The following is a 14,011-nucleotide window of genomic DNA, read 5'->3' as shown; positions in this document are numbered from 1 at the left end:
AGAGTTTCTTTACGCAATTGGACTTAATACAGTCTTCAATGTGAGTAACATCTACGTTTTTCTTGAGTAGCCATCAATCTCGACACGTAACCCCATACGTGTATGTATTGCTCTGTTTATGACTATTTTATTTCGTTATAAATCCATTATAGATCCAATAAATACTTGCAAACACAAAATTTTATTGTAAATTATCGAACACATTAAATCGTCATTACGCTATACAGCAACTGTCCACCTATTACAATATATTTTGCCTGTAGGCCCAAACTTTGATAAGTTTCTCTAAAGGACAATTTAGCGATGAACATGCATAGATCTGCTATTATTATTATTATTTACAATGTGTCAATAAACAACGATTTCTGAAGCTGACGATAAATACACCAATTTTTTTTAATACAATAGTGAGTGAAGAGCGTTTGATATATGTTGCATCCTGTAATTTTGAAGGTGCGTAACGCTTCCCGCCCTGTGCTTTGCGTTCTTACAGAGCTAAAATCTTTGGAGTACTTTTTTTAATTCTACAAACGAGCATAGCTACATTCTGTTGCACGCCTTTTGACCCAGTTTAGCTGTGTTCCGGTGTGTTCCATCTCCTTTATGTATTACACAGAAGGCGTACTTAAGAAACAGACTACAATATAGCATCGCTAAGATCCTGCAACAAGTAGGTCGAACCTTTCGCTCCGATGGCAAGCAAGCGTAACGACGATGAATCGAGTGAAATCTTCTGGATAAAGAAGCAAGTTTCCCAATATTGACAGTGCCGAGATATCTGCGACACCTCAAATATTTGGATTGTTCTCTGGTCTGCCTTTCGCAACTCCAATTCCGTATTCTATTAGTTGACGTATGACGCTAAACAATAATCTCTCAGCGAAGCGCGCATCGTCCAACTGACGCTGGCTGTTAAAGGTGCGTGCCATGCCGACAGCGCCAAGCAGATTTACACGTATATTGCAGTCTCTAGGACGATCGTACCCTTGCTTTGGTATCGGCACAACGTATTCATATATTTGTACGTATGTAATCAGATGGCAACCTTCATACTGCTCCTAGTTGTTAGCTACCGACCAGAAATCCAGTTGCTTCACCTAGAAAATACTTAGAGCTTTGAATATGGAGAATTTTTTACACGAAGCTAATATTTTCAGGCAACACTTTAGCTTAGGTGGTTGACGATGGCTAACAGAAATCCGTCTTGTGTACGCTTTTTTACTTAATGATTTTGTCATTTACGATGTACATTGCTAGCTAAAGAAGTGAAAAGGTATGATGAAAATCTGGCGCGCCAAAATTTGAATATCCTACCGACTCGCTAAGAGGCATTTTACTCGCCGTCTTTTAGGCATCTAAGGTCTTATTGTTTATACTAATCATTCATTTTATTATCCGTGTAGGCACTTCTGTGTTTGTCGTTTGCCATACGCCTTTTAGATCATCTTGTAAACTACACGTGAGGCGAAACCATGCTCAGGAGGCTGAATTAAAGGTACAGGCACGCTCCGAGCCGTTAGAAAATAAGATCCTTACGAAGATGTCCTTCAGCGAAAGCGCGGTTCTTTCTTCATTCTTTTTTGTTCTAGCCACGACGCTGTTGGCTTCTTGCCCTTTACGGCACTTATACAGTAAACGAATGTCATGAATGGACATCACGTAAGTCTGTTTTCAGGGCTTACTCTGTTGCACCATTACGAATAGCCGTTCGAGTAGCTCGCGGGGGTCAAGGCTTCATTCACCAGAAAGTACCGTACCGTACAGCGTACCAACATTTCGTCCGTTGTACTCTCACTTAGCTTTCAACTCGGGCTATCCCCACCATTTCAACTAGTGGAGCAGCTCAAACTTCCCTTCGCAGCCCCTTTTTCAAGACATAGCAAGGGCTCTTCCGAGATCTCTTAGCAACAAAATTTTCTCCGAACGATGCACACGGCAAACGGCAGAGTCGCTGCCCGTTTAAACAACTACAGCAGCGCCAGCACAATAATGGCAGGAATAGCAGCGAAGACGGCAGAGACGGGAGAACCAGCACGTCCCTGTCCTCGGCGAAGGACAGTGGCAGGGGTCTGAATAGAGTCAAAATACTAGCGGAGCGTATAGTGGAAGCGTGGAAGCGCACGGCTTTGACTACCCTTTATGGAGAAGGTTCTCTTATACTTCAGTTTGACTTCTTCAGGCGACAAGAAACATTTTGGTGCCGTTGCTATTGCTGCCGCCAGCTCTCCTAACTTGCCTAAATGTTAGTCGCCTAAGCTCAGTTAGTTCTTCAGGCCGTTGGCGGACTGCACACAATAAGTCCACGGACTCGACTCTTCTTGCCGATTCCCGTACCGCTCGGTCGTTGGCTCGCCCGTGATCCTCTTTGATCTCTTCATTTTCCCTCGCGGTACTTATTCTTCTTCGACCTACGTGCCTCTGGCCTTGCAGCTTATGCACCTTTCATTTCCCAAAACTCCCATTGGTCCACATATAAGACCCTGTAGCGCGATCACGCTACAAGTCACTCTATACTGGAACACTCATATTCAAGCGGTAAATGACATCGTAGAGCCTAAAGGCTTAGCTCGATCTCCCTTTGTCATCAGCAGCCCGACCGAATGCGAATCCGTGCTCATAATACTGCAATACAGGACGAAGCTTAAGAGGAAAGATGGCACAGAAATGGCCGAGGTCTAGTAAGGGAGAGTTAATTTTCGCGAAGAATATTTTTCTCATTTCAGATTGACCACACTGCTAAAGCCGATATTATAGTATAACACAATGCAAGATATAGCTTCATGAGTTTGAAAGAACGAGGAAGCAAGGAAAGTGGGGAATCTGTTTAGACATCTATAATATTTATGCTTAATTCCTCATAGATTGATATTATATTACGCAACTACTATTTCGTAAGGTAGTACATCTAGTTAATTCTAGTCTTCCAATTCATTTACTAAAACTAAAGTCTTAAAACGCATAGCCTTTCTCGAAACTTTAATTAGGATTTTTCAAACATGCCGTTTGCATACACCTATCTAATTGCAGTTATTGCATAGTCAAAGAGCTGTAAGTTCTGATATACGAACTGTTGAAGGCTACGTTGTCGGAAATCGTACCCAAAAGTCTACGATTTTGAATCAGCAGATCTTAGTTTTCATAAGCATAAAGACATCGCCCTTATCTCACAATAGTAAATAGGTAGATCGATTTAAATTTTTCGCATCTAGCCAAAACAGTATCAAGTCACCCTATCCAAACGTATCACTTTATATCATCAGTTCTAGAATTTCTGACAGACGAACATTAGCGTTCATGAACGAAAAATACGATTCAAGCTCTAGTTAGAGTTAATGTAACTTCGAGCCTTATCAAATCATCATTGAGAACTATATAATTACCATTACGTTGATTGCATACGATTGCCAAAGGTCAGCTTGTCCACATACATCTCATTGTCCATGAATACGTTCTGCCTAATCAAATGCATGTGATCATTGTTTTGTGACTCCGTAATCGTACCATTATCGATCTACCATATTCACCACATCTGCACAGGCCCGCACCCTAGGCGATGACAGGATACAAAGCAATAGTTCTACCTCCGGGACAGAAACAAGGGACAGGCAGAGTGGGAAAGGCGTTGTGCATGGGTGTGTATGTTTAAGAAATAGAGAATGAGAAAGAGCTCCACTAATTTTGCCCTCTACTACGGCAGGCGGCAAACTACAGGTTTTATTTAACCTTTTCGCCCAGCCGCTGCAATCCGTTTGTGAAGATTGAAAGACAAACAGACGTCGTAGAAGGAACATTGTCGTCGTTGCAATTTCAAAACCCGGCCATTGGCTTCTCTACTCTTACAGTTGCAGAGCTGTTATTCTGTCTGCGCAAAGTGAATGAGATCACTTCGATTAGAGACGGTTAACAATCGGCAATAGGCCGACAGCTGTCCTGCCATTTGTACTTGTGCAGCACTGGCAAAAGGCTGATGGCACACCTTACAACCTGTGTTTGGTCCCTTCGTAAGACTGGATCGAAGCCTACGCGTGAATCTGAGGATGGTGTTGCCACGACTGAAGCAACCTTCACCTCTCGCTCAAGCGCCAATAGAGCGTTATCCCGCCTACCGACGCACGTCCCATGGCACCCGACCCCAATAAAGCCACGGGGTCAACTGAACGGCAGAAATAAATGTCCGAGCATGGCATTAAGCTTAAAGTCGTCATGCGTTGTACTAAATAAAATAAAGAGCCTCGGAAGAGATTCTTGTAAACATCATCAGGCTACGAACGCTCTATTTACAATTAATATCATTTTCAAAGAATGGCAACCGTTAAGGTTAGATATACCGATAATCGAAGAAGCACAAATAGCAAGCTATATATGGTATAGTAATAAAGAAATAATATATTTGACTAATAAGTCGAAATGAAGTTATAACTTGGACTTATATTCTAAAAACAGTGACACTAAATATATTATGTTTGGCATTACGGACAGTGCAGCTCTGCAACGCGTTTGCCTCAGTGATGTCTCAGATGGACAGAATATGAGGCAGGAGAATTATTACTGGTATTTGCTCCTCTATTGTTTCCTACTTTACAATTGCGAATACTACACTGACGATCTGGTTAATACTACCGAACTCTTAGTAAAGGATCTTTGTCCCCAGCTATACGTGAAAGTAAGCTTACTTATGCTCTGGAAAAGTTCATAATAATTGCAAATAGTCATATCTGAAAACTATATAAAAAGATCAGAAATAATGACTACACTAAAGAGCGACGTATGTCCATATAATGGGCAATCAAGTGTCTCTGAAGTACAAACATAAGACCGTTTCTTTCCGGGTGAAGGAGGAGAAACTGGTATGTTTTTCCGCGGTTGCAACTGCAGAAAATGTTCAAGACCCACAGAAGAACAGAAAGACAAATGCGAGAAAGAAAAAAAATTAATTAATTCTAACGAATCGACGTTCCGTCAACTGATTAACGTTCTGAACACCCCCGCTCCCGCGATACGATAACACAAATGAGACGAAATTTATAGATTCTGTACAAACCATCAAACAGGATAAAGCTTTTGGGCTATCCACAAGTGACTGAACGGTACAATGTCATAACAGTTTTATTCTACTTCTCCCTTAGTACATGACCTTTTATATTTCTACGACACCTAATAATAAGATGTTGGACACAAGGAAGACAACGTATGGGAAATCTGGCACGTAGTAATTACTGAATGAATATATACTTAATCCGTATGATGGTTAGTGAGCAAAAACTCTCTATTTATGCATCCTTCGCATATTTTTTCTTCAGCTTGAGAATATACAGAATATCTATAGTTCAGTGTATAGCATAGATCGGACGGAGATTTTATTACATGACCTAAAATAAAGGGTGGCCCGAATTTATTAGCAATTATTTTTGTTACCATTAGATCGAAGATATTCCTTCAAGCAGTGCTCTTGCTGCAGCTCTGTAGTAGCGAAAGCTCAGCGCAAAACGTAGTTCGTATGAAGAGTAACAACCACGATAGGAAATAGGTTTTGTTTCTGGAGTCTTTCGTCAAAGTCTGGTAGCTCAGAAAATCGGCTTTCCGCTTCACTAAGTTATTGTTTATAATATCGAACGACTGCATCAAATTGCACACAATTCCTTACAGGCTTAAGTGCCCTTTTAATATACTTAGTTTAGCCTATGCGAACGAAATCCTGTTGTATCCTGAGCTCTGTCGATCTTATTTTGGATAATATATTATAATTGCGTGGCTGGAAGCAATGCATTTGCCAATATTGGGTTTACTATATGTATTTATTATATATATAACAGTACATTACTATATATATATATATATATATATATATATATATATATATATATATATATATAGAAATGTACTGTTAGGCATTGCTGACTATAGCTAAGGTTGATCCAGAGCATTTAATAAATTTTATTATAGAGCTGATTTTCCAATCGTATTTCGTCCGGTATGGACACCAGTGGCAAGGCGCCTGTGTCTTTATAAGTTTATTTTATGATACGTTATTTTACCAGTCAATACATCTACTTCACTGCTTGTAATAGGATGCACGAGAAATTAACGAAGCACGAGACCTGCTGTAAATCTTTTGCGCTTTGCGCATACGTTTAGCAGCTCATTGCCTTACCTTTTGTTTTTCGTAGTCTGTGACGCTACTCTGCTTGAAAGTACTATAGTTAGCTGACTGTCATTTTATGTGCTCCTAGGTGAAAACGTCTACCGATCTAGAATGCGTAGAAGTGTATCATTGTGAGCTGCAATACTGGTTTGTCGATAGGCTCCTTTCGAGTTAGTCAAACGTGCTTAACTGGGTTAGCGCCATTCCGACCCAGAACAGATTTCGTTTCCGGAAACGTCGAAAGGGTTCGACTAGGCGGGTTCATTAAAGAAGCTGAATTCTGTGGATTAGTCACGCGACAGCATAGCAGTACCGTTAGATAATCACAAAATATTATTGGGAAACATTATAATAGGCATAGCATTTAGCAAGAGCACTTCCGGCATGAACTAGTAATGGAATGGTACGAACGAGGTTAACATACAGGGCAAATTAGAAAAGAGACAAGCTTAAAACTAGCGTAAATGTAGAGTACTGAAAACCTATTTTTCTCATGGTTATGAGCCGATCTCCATTCTACTCTACTTTTCCCCAAATTTCCCCCTACTGCGTTTAATCTACGAGAAAAACGAATTGTATTTTTGGAATTAACACATAGCATCATTATTACCTAATACCACTTTCGGCAATGTTTATACAAAGTATAAACTGCCTCTAAATGCACTATAACCCTGCAGGCTGTCGAAAGCATCACAGCAGTGGAGATTAAATGGACGTATGGTAGTTTTGCTAGTGACGAATGGCTTGATGAGTCTGTACGTTACGTCGGGGTACGTTAGGTAGAACAGGCTTCAACGTTAAAAAGACAGTTCAATGAAATTAGGGTATTTATTATCTGAAAACTAGAAGAGCAAAATATCTCAGTTTTAGTGCCTCAGTTATTCTTGCTACCCCGATATGTAACGAATAAATGTACATGTCGCTCCTCGGAGCTTTTTGGAAATTCGTAACCGATCATTTGTGCGGCACTTAACACATACTTTACAATGTTATAGCAAATAATCCCATTCGAAGATCTTCATAGGACAATGAGCGCGTCCGTTGGCATAAATACATTTGGTTTTTTCAGGAAAGATTCTCTGCTATCGTACCCAACTAGCTGGCAACGATTGAATCCGTGCGCGTTTGTAATATCGCGGATCTGAACATAAGCAGCGCAATTTTTGTGTTAAAGCTGTCCAGCTTATTTTCAGTAAACTGACTAGCAGATTCGGTCAGGAAACTCCGTCTAGTAATCTAAATGGTTCAAGCAGGCAAATCTGGGTGAAACGAATAAGCCCGAGAGTGCTGCGGCCCTTTTTTTGCTATTATAGGTAAGCAGGAATACTACACTATTTAATATCACTTTGACGTATCTGTTGCACGAAGGTGTTTTTGATATTTTCATTCAAGTAGGGCAATGTGCAGTTGTCGTGCACTTGGTTAGGGCAGGACGGGTTTGGTGTTAGCGAAATGATAATGCGAGCTATAAAATGAAGGTCTAAAGAGGTCCGGAGACAAGCATCGAGAATCAACGCATGGGGCGAAAACCGCCAACGGACGCACACTACGATCCTACTAGAACGAATGGACCATATTTGTCCAAAATGATTTATTATTAAATAAAAATAATTTAAACTGTACCGTTTATTCTTCTTTAGTAACGCGCCTTACTTGATTTATCCTGAATACATGCCAGATAACGAAAAACAACTAAAAGAATCCAATATTGGACCCGGAAAAGGTTTCGAACTTATGCGGAACGACTTTTCACTTATTATCGTAATTAAAAATTATTATTATTAAGAATATCTGCTTGAAGAATATTTGTTGATATCACTAGCATTATTATCGTGTAACCTATTTCTCAACTTTCAATCATACGTTACTAAATATAAATCGTACGTTAGAAACGAGTGTCTATATGCCGATTCATTTCTGCTCAACATCTGGAAGCTTTAAATAGGTGATCCTTGTTCATGTCATGATTTATGTTACTCTGCCGAGTCTCTACTAAACTATGTTAACTTCCTAGGCTGCGAACTTCAGCTGTAAGCGATCTATAACAACCCTAATATGGCTGAAGAAGGCCAAGGAAGAGCCTCTGCTATTACCGCTAAGTTCCAAGGCATAACTGAAAACTGTCGGTGATAAGGCGTGTTCTTCTTTAATATAGTCGTCTACTGCAACGTAACCTAATCACATAGCTCTACCCTTTTCACTGTTGAACTTAATTTACAAACAGCTAAGATCAATAGGCTAGCTGCAATACATGCATTGCTACATATTTATCTAACGAACGATAAGATCAAACACACAGATAAGATTAAAACGTTAAGCGTCCCTAACTGGATAATTTATACATGTAGACTCTCCTTAAAACCATAATTTTTTATTGTAGAAGAAGGATATTTTCAATAACCTTCTGATTGCATAAGTTTAGCAAATAGATTAAGGTAAATACATACTTTAAATACTTGTGCTTTTTATTATTTTATGCTGCTTGGGTCTCATTAGGTAATGGCTGAATTTACAACACAAACATGTCGTTCAGAAAGTCAACGCGCAATGATTCAGTTTTTCTTCTCAACGTAAGAAGGAAATTTATTAACGACCGATTCTGTTGAACACTGAATATGTTTTCTATATACTGTCCTATCAATAGTTTATTGTTGGCGCAATCGCTTTAAGAACAGAAATGAAGAAGCTGAGAGTCGAGGAGGACGTGATTACGTTGCAGGACATCAAACACTGAAAGCAGAGGAGAAAAACAGAAAATGGGTTTCTTTACGAACTGAGTTTAGGATAGATGGAACGACTTATGGTACACTTGAGAGATGATGTGCGCCATTATTGCCAGTAAAACAACAACAACTTCGTTGCCATAGACAACGCATGGCTTAATCTATATTGCCCACCTAAGAAGGACCTAGTGAGAGGAAAGCGCCAAACCGGAGTAGGGACAGTAGACGACAGCGCCAAATAGATTACGGTCCAAGTTGATACCTGTACAGGCAAGCAGCATTACGAAATATCACCCAAAAAGGAGACAGTTAATACTATCAGATACCTCGAGCAAGTGAAAAGCCTCATGTATGTATGCTGTCCAATCAACAGCACACGGCGTATCGTCTCGTTGTTACGCTTTCATCGCCACTGGGATCGAAGAGGACAGAATCGAGCGATGGCGTCAGCTTCCATATTTCCTTGGCTTGAATCCATGCACATTTGATTGTTTCTATGCCTTAAGGAAAATGTACTCTATACGGTGTAGCGTTCTTTATCAGTGATTTTTTCAGACAACCGATTCATTGTAACATTAGGTATGGTAATACAAATCACAAATACACAGATGCTAAAAAGGTTCGTAGCGCTGGCCTCATTACGTAACAGTAAGCGAAAATATATCTACCATATAGCAGAGCGTAGCCGCTCTACCCAATGTAGTTTGAAACTTAAAGCAAATTTTCCAACTTGGTAAATGACTCCCCATAACTTAATATTTCGACCACGATAACTTTCAGTGAACAGCATGGCATACGCTACGATCCGTATCCTATCGTGTCTCAAAACAGTGTTATTAGGCCTTTAATTCTGCATTGTCAAGTAATGTAGTTGCGAAAATTCTAGAAGACCCTAATCGATTCTTATTGCCCATCCAGCTATTCTCCCTATTCGCCATCGTCCTTTTCAGGCCGACCAAAAGAATAGAACCAAGTGCCGGCCATCGTGTTCTACTATCATAGTACAGCTACGGTCGTTACCCCTGCTGCCTCCACTCCATTTCAAATGTCTGCATCATTACAAAATTTCTCATTCGTTGAATGTTCTATTACAGAACGAAAGAATAGATTAGATCGGCATCTTAAGGACCTGTTCTTTATTTTGATACGCAAAAAGCAGGCACATTGGTACAGGATATCGCATTATCGCTTTTATGTATCACAATTGATGTTACTAGGAGGTTGTGTTTAAAAGTTCGACGGAGTATAGGTGTAATGTGATTCAATTTTTTCTATTCTAACATGTCTTTAGGTCTTCGCTGCGACTATCCCGCTCCTAGCAATACCGCCTACATTGTCTGCAAGGATTTTGCGAATTCGGTGTTTCCCACAGAAAATCCCTGCTGACAGATACTGTCTAATTAGTCAGTGTATTTGAACCAGGTGATTTGGACCAAAATTAAAAAACAACGTTCTGTCTCCACTTTCGGCTGTATGCCTTTACATTATAGATAAATGTTATTAATACGTATAGAAATATAATATTTTACGTCTCTATAGCGTTGGAAACTTTAAATACACCTTTATTTTTCCGATATATACCGATATTTCATCTAAACTTATATTTTACACTTCCACTTCACTACATTCATAGCCATCATCTCCTTGCAATTACACTCAGTATAAAGCAACAAGTCTCTCTAGGTTTTAAATGTTTTTTTTTAAATCAGCAGATGCTTCAGTTTCCCGGATTCTGTGATTCCAGGCCTAAAAAAAGTTGCAAAGGAAAACACTGAATCGTACAACACTTAAGGACGATATTGATGGATTCTACGCCCAGGTTCCAAAAAAGATGGATAAGTATATGCTCAAACACCGTCCTATGAAAATGCGTGAGCAAGCAAAATCAGCACTTCCCAATTGACATAGAGGTTACCGTCCGAAGCACCGGTAGAACGAAATCGCTGAGGTTCGAAGAGAATGCATTTGTTCGGAAAGATCCAATACGAAGACGCTCCATTGGCAAAGAAGGCATGCGAATGAAAGCGTCGAGAGTAGAATTCAAACACAAAGAAATTATGTCAAGACGGCATACAAACCGCTGCGCTCTGAAACCAAAAGGAGCAAAATACTTGAGCGTAACGAGTTATTCGAACAGGTCAAAAGAGACACATGGGGTCGTCCACACCAAATCGTTGTGAATTTCTTTCAGAAGAAAGCGCCTCACCCATCCAACAATAAAGCGGCTTCGCTTTTATTTCCACAAGAAGCATACCGAAACCAAACACTCAAACCTACAAGGGAAATTTCAGAGATGACTCTAGACGAAGCTAGCGTGCATTTCGCCTCAGTACCAGGTTTTAAAAAGCTGGTCTCAGAAGCGGAGTCGGCTTCTCTGTATGCCGCGTCGTCGTAAACAGACATGGTCCCGAGCTTTAAGAAAAACCGAACGACCTAGTTGGCTGCCTAGGGGATGATGGTTGTAAGAGGGATTCAATCGTATAATACGGTTTCCGCTGCTGCCATTCAGGTGCTGCCACACTAGCCAAGGAAAGGGCAGAACACTAGATGAATGGTGCCTTAAACCTAATGACTTTAACAGGAATCACACTTCATAACGAATGGGCCCGGGCTCTACCAAAGGTAATACAAGGCAGCCGAACCACGTCAGTGATTTTGGACCCACAAATCTGGTATAACAAGCCCCATGATAACCTTTCGCATTGCACCACTCAGATGCTTACCGGACATAATCAGTGTAAGCCATTTATAGTTAAGGTAGGTAAAACCTCAGAGAATATCTCTTTTCCGTGCAACTCCGAAGAAGTCAAAGGACTCCTTCGAAGTTGCACGAAGGTGCAAAGGGCGCACAGCGTTAGATCGCCATGCCCTCGATTTGGCTAGAGGGGTATAAAGCACACCCAATTGAATAGGCTTACGTCGGTTACTGATATTGTAAAGAAGATGCTGATATTATAAAATGATTGACGGGCGGGATCAATGTATATAGAGAAAATTATAAAATTGAAATAAAACTTGCAGGAAACAAGAAGATGGCGGGTTAAACCAAGCGCTATTGTAAAGCACGAAAAGTAGAGGGGCTTTTGATCCTTTATTGATCATGTGCACAAGGGGAAATGCAACACGCCCTTTAAACTTTTGTTTTGAAGTAATATTGAACATACACCCGAGACTCGAATGGAAAAGTGGTGAGGTTTATATGGTCATAAGCACATAGTCATCTAGCAATTTTGCGGAAAAAGCAAAATATTTTGAGATTAACTATGTTGGAGGACAGACCAATGTTCTGAGTCTCACACACCATAAAGATCTTGACATTGGAGCTCGACATAGTTTTACCATCCCCGATGCTGCGTCAAAAAATTGCTCATCTTTGCTAGAAAAGTATTAAACCTATCGGTACGCTAAGCCCTTTTTAAGGCTTGATATACCGAGTGGTAGCCGGATGAATGTCTGAGGTTCCAAACCACTTTAATAAGTATCTTGTAAAATTACGTTCTACGAGCTTTGCTGAAGATTTATCCGTATACCTACTATATTAGACAAATGCGCCATTTCAGATGATTTCAAAGATCATCTGCTGAGGGCTAGATTCTTCTCCGTCCTGTAACCCATTGCTTACTTCCCTCTTTTTTTTTTGGTATACATAAGCTGAGTCGTCGTACGCGGCTAGCAAGCCTTCCTACTAGTGGTCTGCGACATGTCAGTATCCGTATTCCTTTTCTTTATGGATGGCACAAGAAAGACGCAAGCGTATACATGCACTGTGCCATTGCGAACAATCAAGAATAAGCAAAACGACTGTATAACGTCTCACTTGTTCCTGCCCTACTCTAGCTTCTCAGATCCCGGATTGCATCCCACCTTCAAACTTCAACAGGATGGCCTCAATCGTCACGCGTCGTGTGGTCAGTGGATGCTCCTTCGGCCACCTCGACCGCCAACCACTTGGTCTCACCCTCGTTTAGTATCATCATCTGTTTTCGTCTTCAACGGTGGCCCGAAATGCCATCGTGTTTTAGCCAGCAAGTTTAAAAGAAATGGGAGATACTCTAGGCCACTCGTCGCCGCAGTCCCGACTGCACTGGCGGTCCTATTCTGGTTGTAGTTATTACTATTGCTCCTACTGGTGCTATTACGTTGGAAATGTGACGGCGCTTTCCTGCCACTGATCTGAGTTGGTAAGAAGAGAAGATTCTTCTGCTTATATAAGCGTCATCATCTAAAAGTAAAGGAAGTTGAAGGCAGGAAGGGAGCAGCGAACACATAGACAACATATAGCATATGGGGCCGCGACGCAAGGCGAATAAGAATGCAAGCGGGTGCAGTGGAAGACACTTGAAGAAATAGCGAAGTTGAAATAGGAGGCGACAAAAGAAACAGATGAAACTAGATGATAGAGAATCCGTTCATGACGATAAGATGGCCGGCACTGGTTTACTACGGTAGCTGTGTGATGTCCTTACGGTTGAAGACGTGAGCGCCTACAGTTGCGTGGCAGAGCCATTTTCTTTAACTTTAAGGAAACCCAAATATTAGGCTAAATACGATAGTGCGTGTCGAATAAACCATACGCGTCCCGCGGCACATAAAATAGTTACAGATATTCATCAACAATTTGTTACTATAGGCATAATTTTATATAAAGTAACGGAGAAGGGAGTCGTCTTGACGTTTAGCTCTACAACTCATGGTATAAGATGGGCTATGGGAAGGTCAAAAAAAGTATGGGGACTCCACTTATGTCAAGCTGGTTTATGTTGCTGTTCGGAAATATGCAGACGACATGTACATACCCAAAATGAACTACCAGATTTGACGTAGATTTATATAATAACAACCAACGGGAAAACAGGTCCTGTAACACATCGCCTAGGTGGTAACGTGGAACATATTTTTTCTACTTCTGCAGCGCTTTTCCATCTCTACACAGCCGCACAGTATGCTGGGAAATCGCAAATTTGTAATATATCGCGCCGGTATAGGTGCTTAAATGATGCAAAATTAAAGAAGCACATGCACAATGGTTTCGAAAGGATCAGACCGCTTGATAAGTTTACTATCATAAGAAAAATTAGGAAAACCCGAAGGATAGGATGAATTTTTGCAGAAAATGTTAGTCAGTCTTCATGTAACACCTCAAAAA

The sequence above is a fragment of the Varroa destructor genome, unplaced genomic scaffold, assembly GCF_002443255.2.
Source record: "Varroa destructor unplaced genomic scaffold, Vdes_3.0 BEIS01000002.1, whole genome shotgun sequence".
NCBI classification, from domain to species: domain Eukaryota; kingdom Metazoa; phylum Arthropoda; class Arachnida; order Mesostigmata; family Varroidae; genus Varroa; species Varroa destructor.
This window is presented reverse-complemented; position numbering follows the sequence as displayed.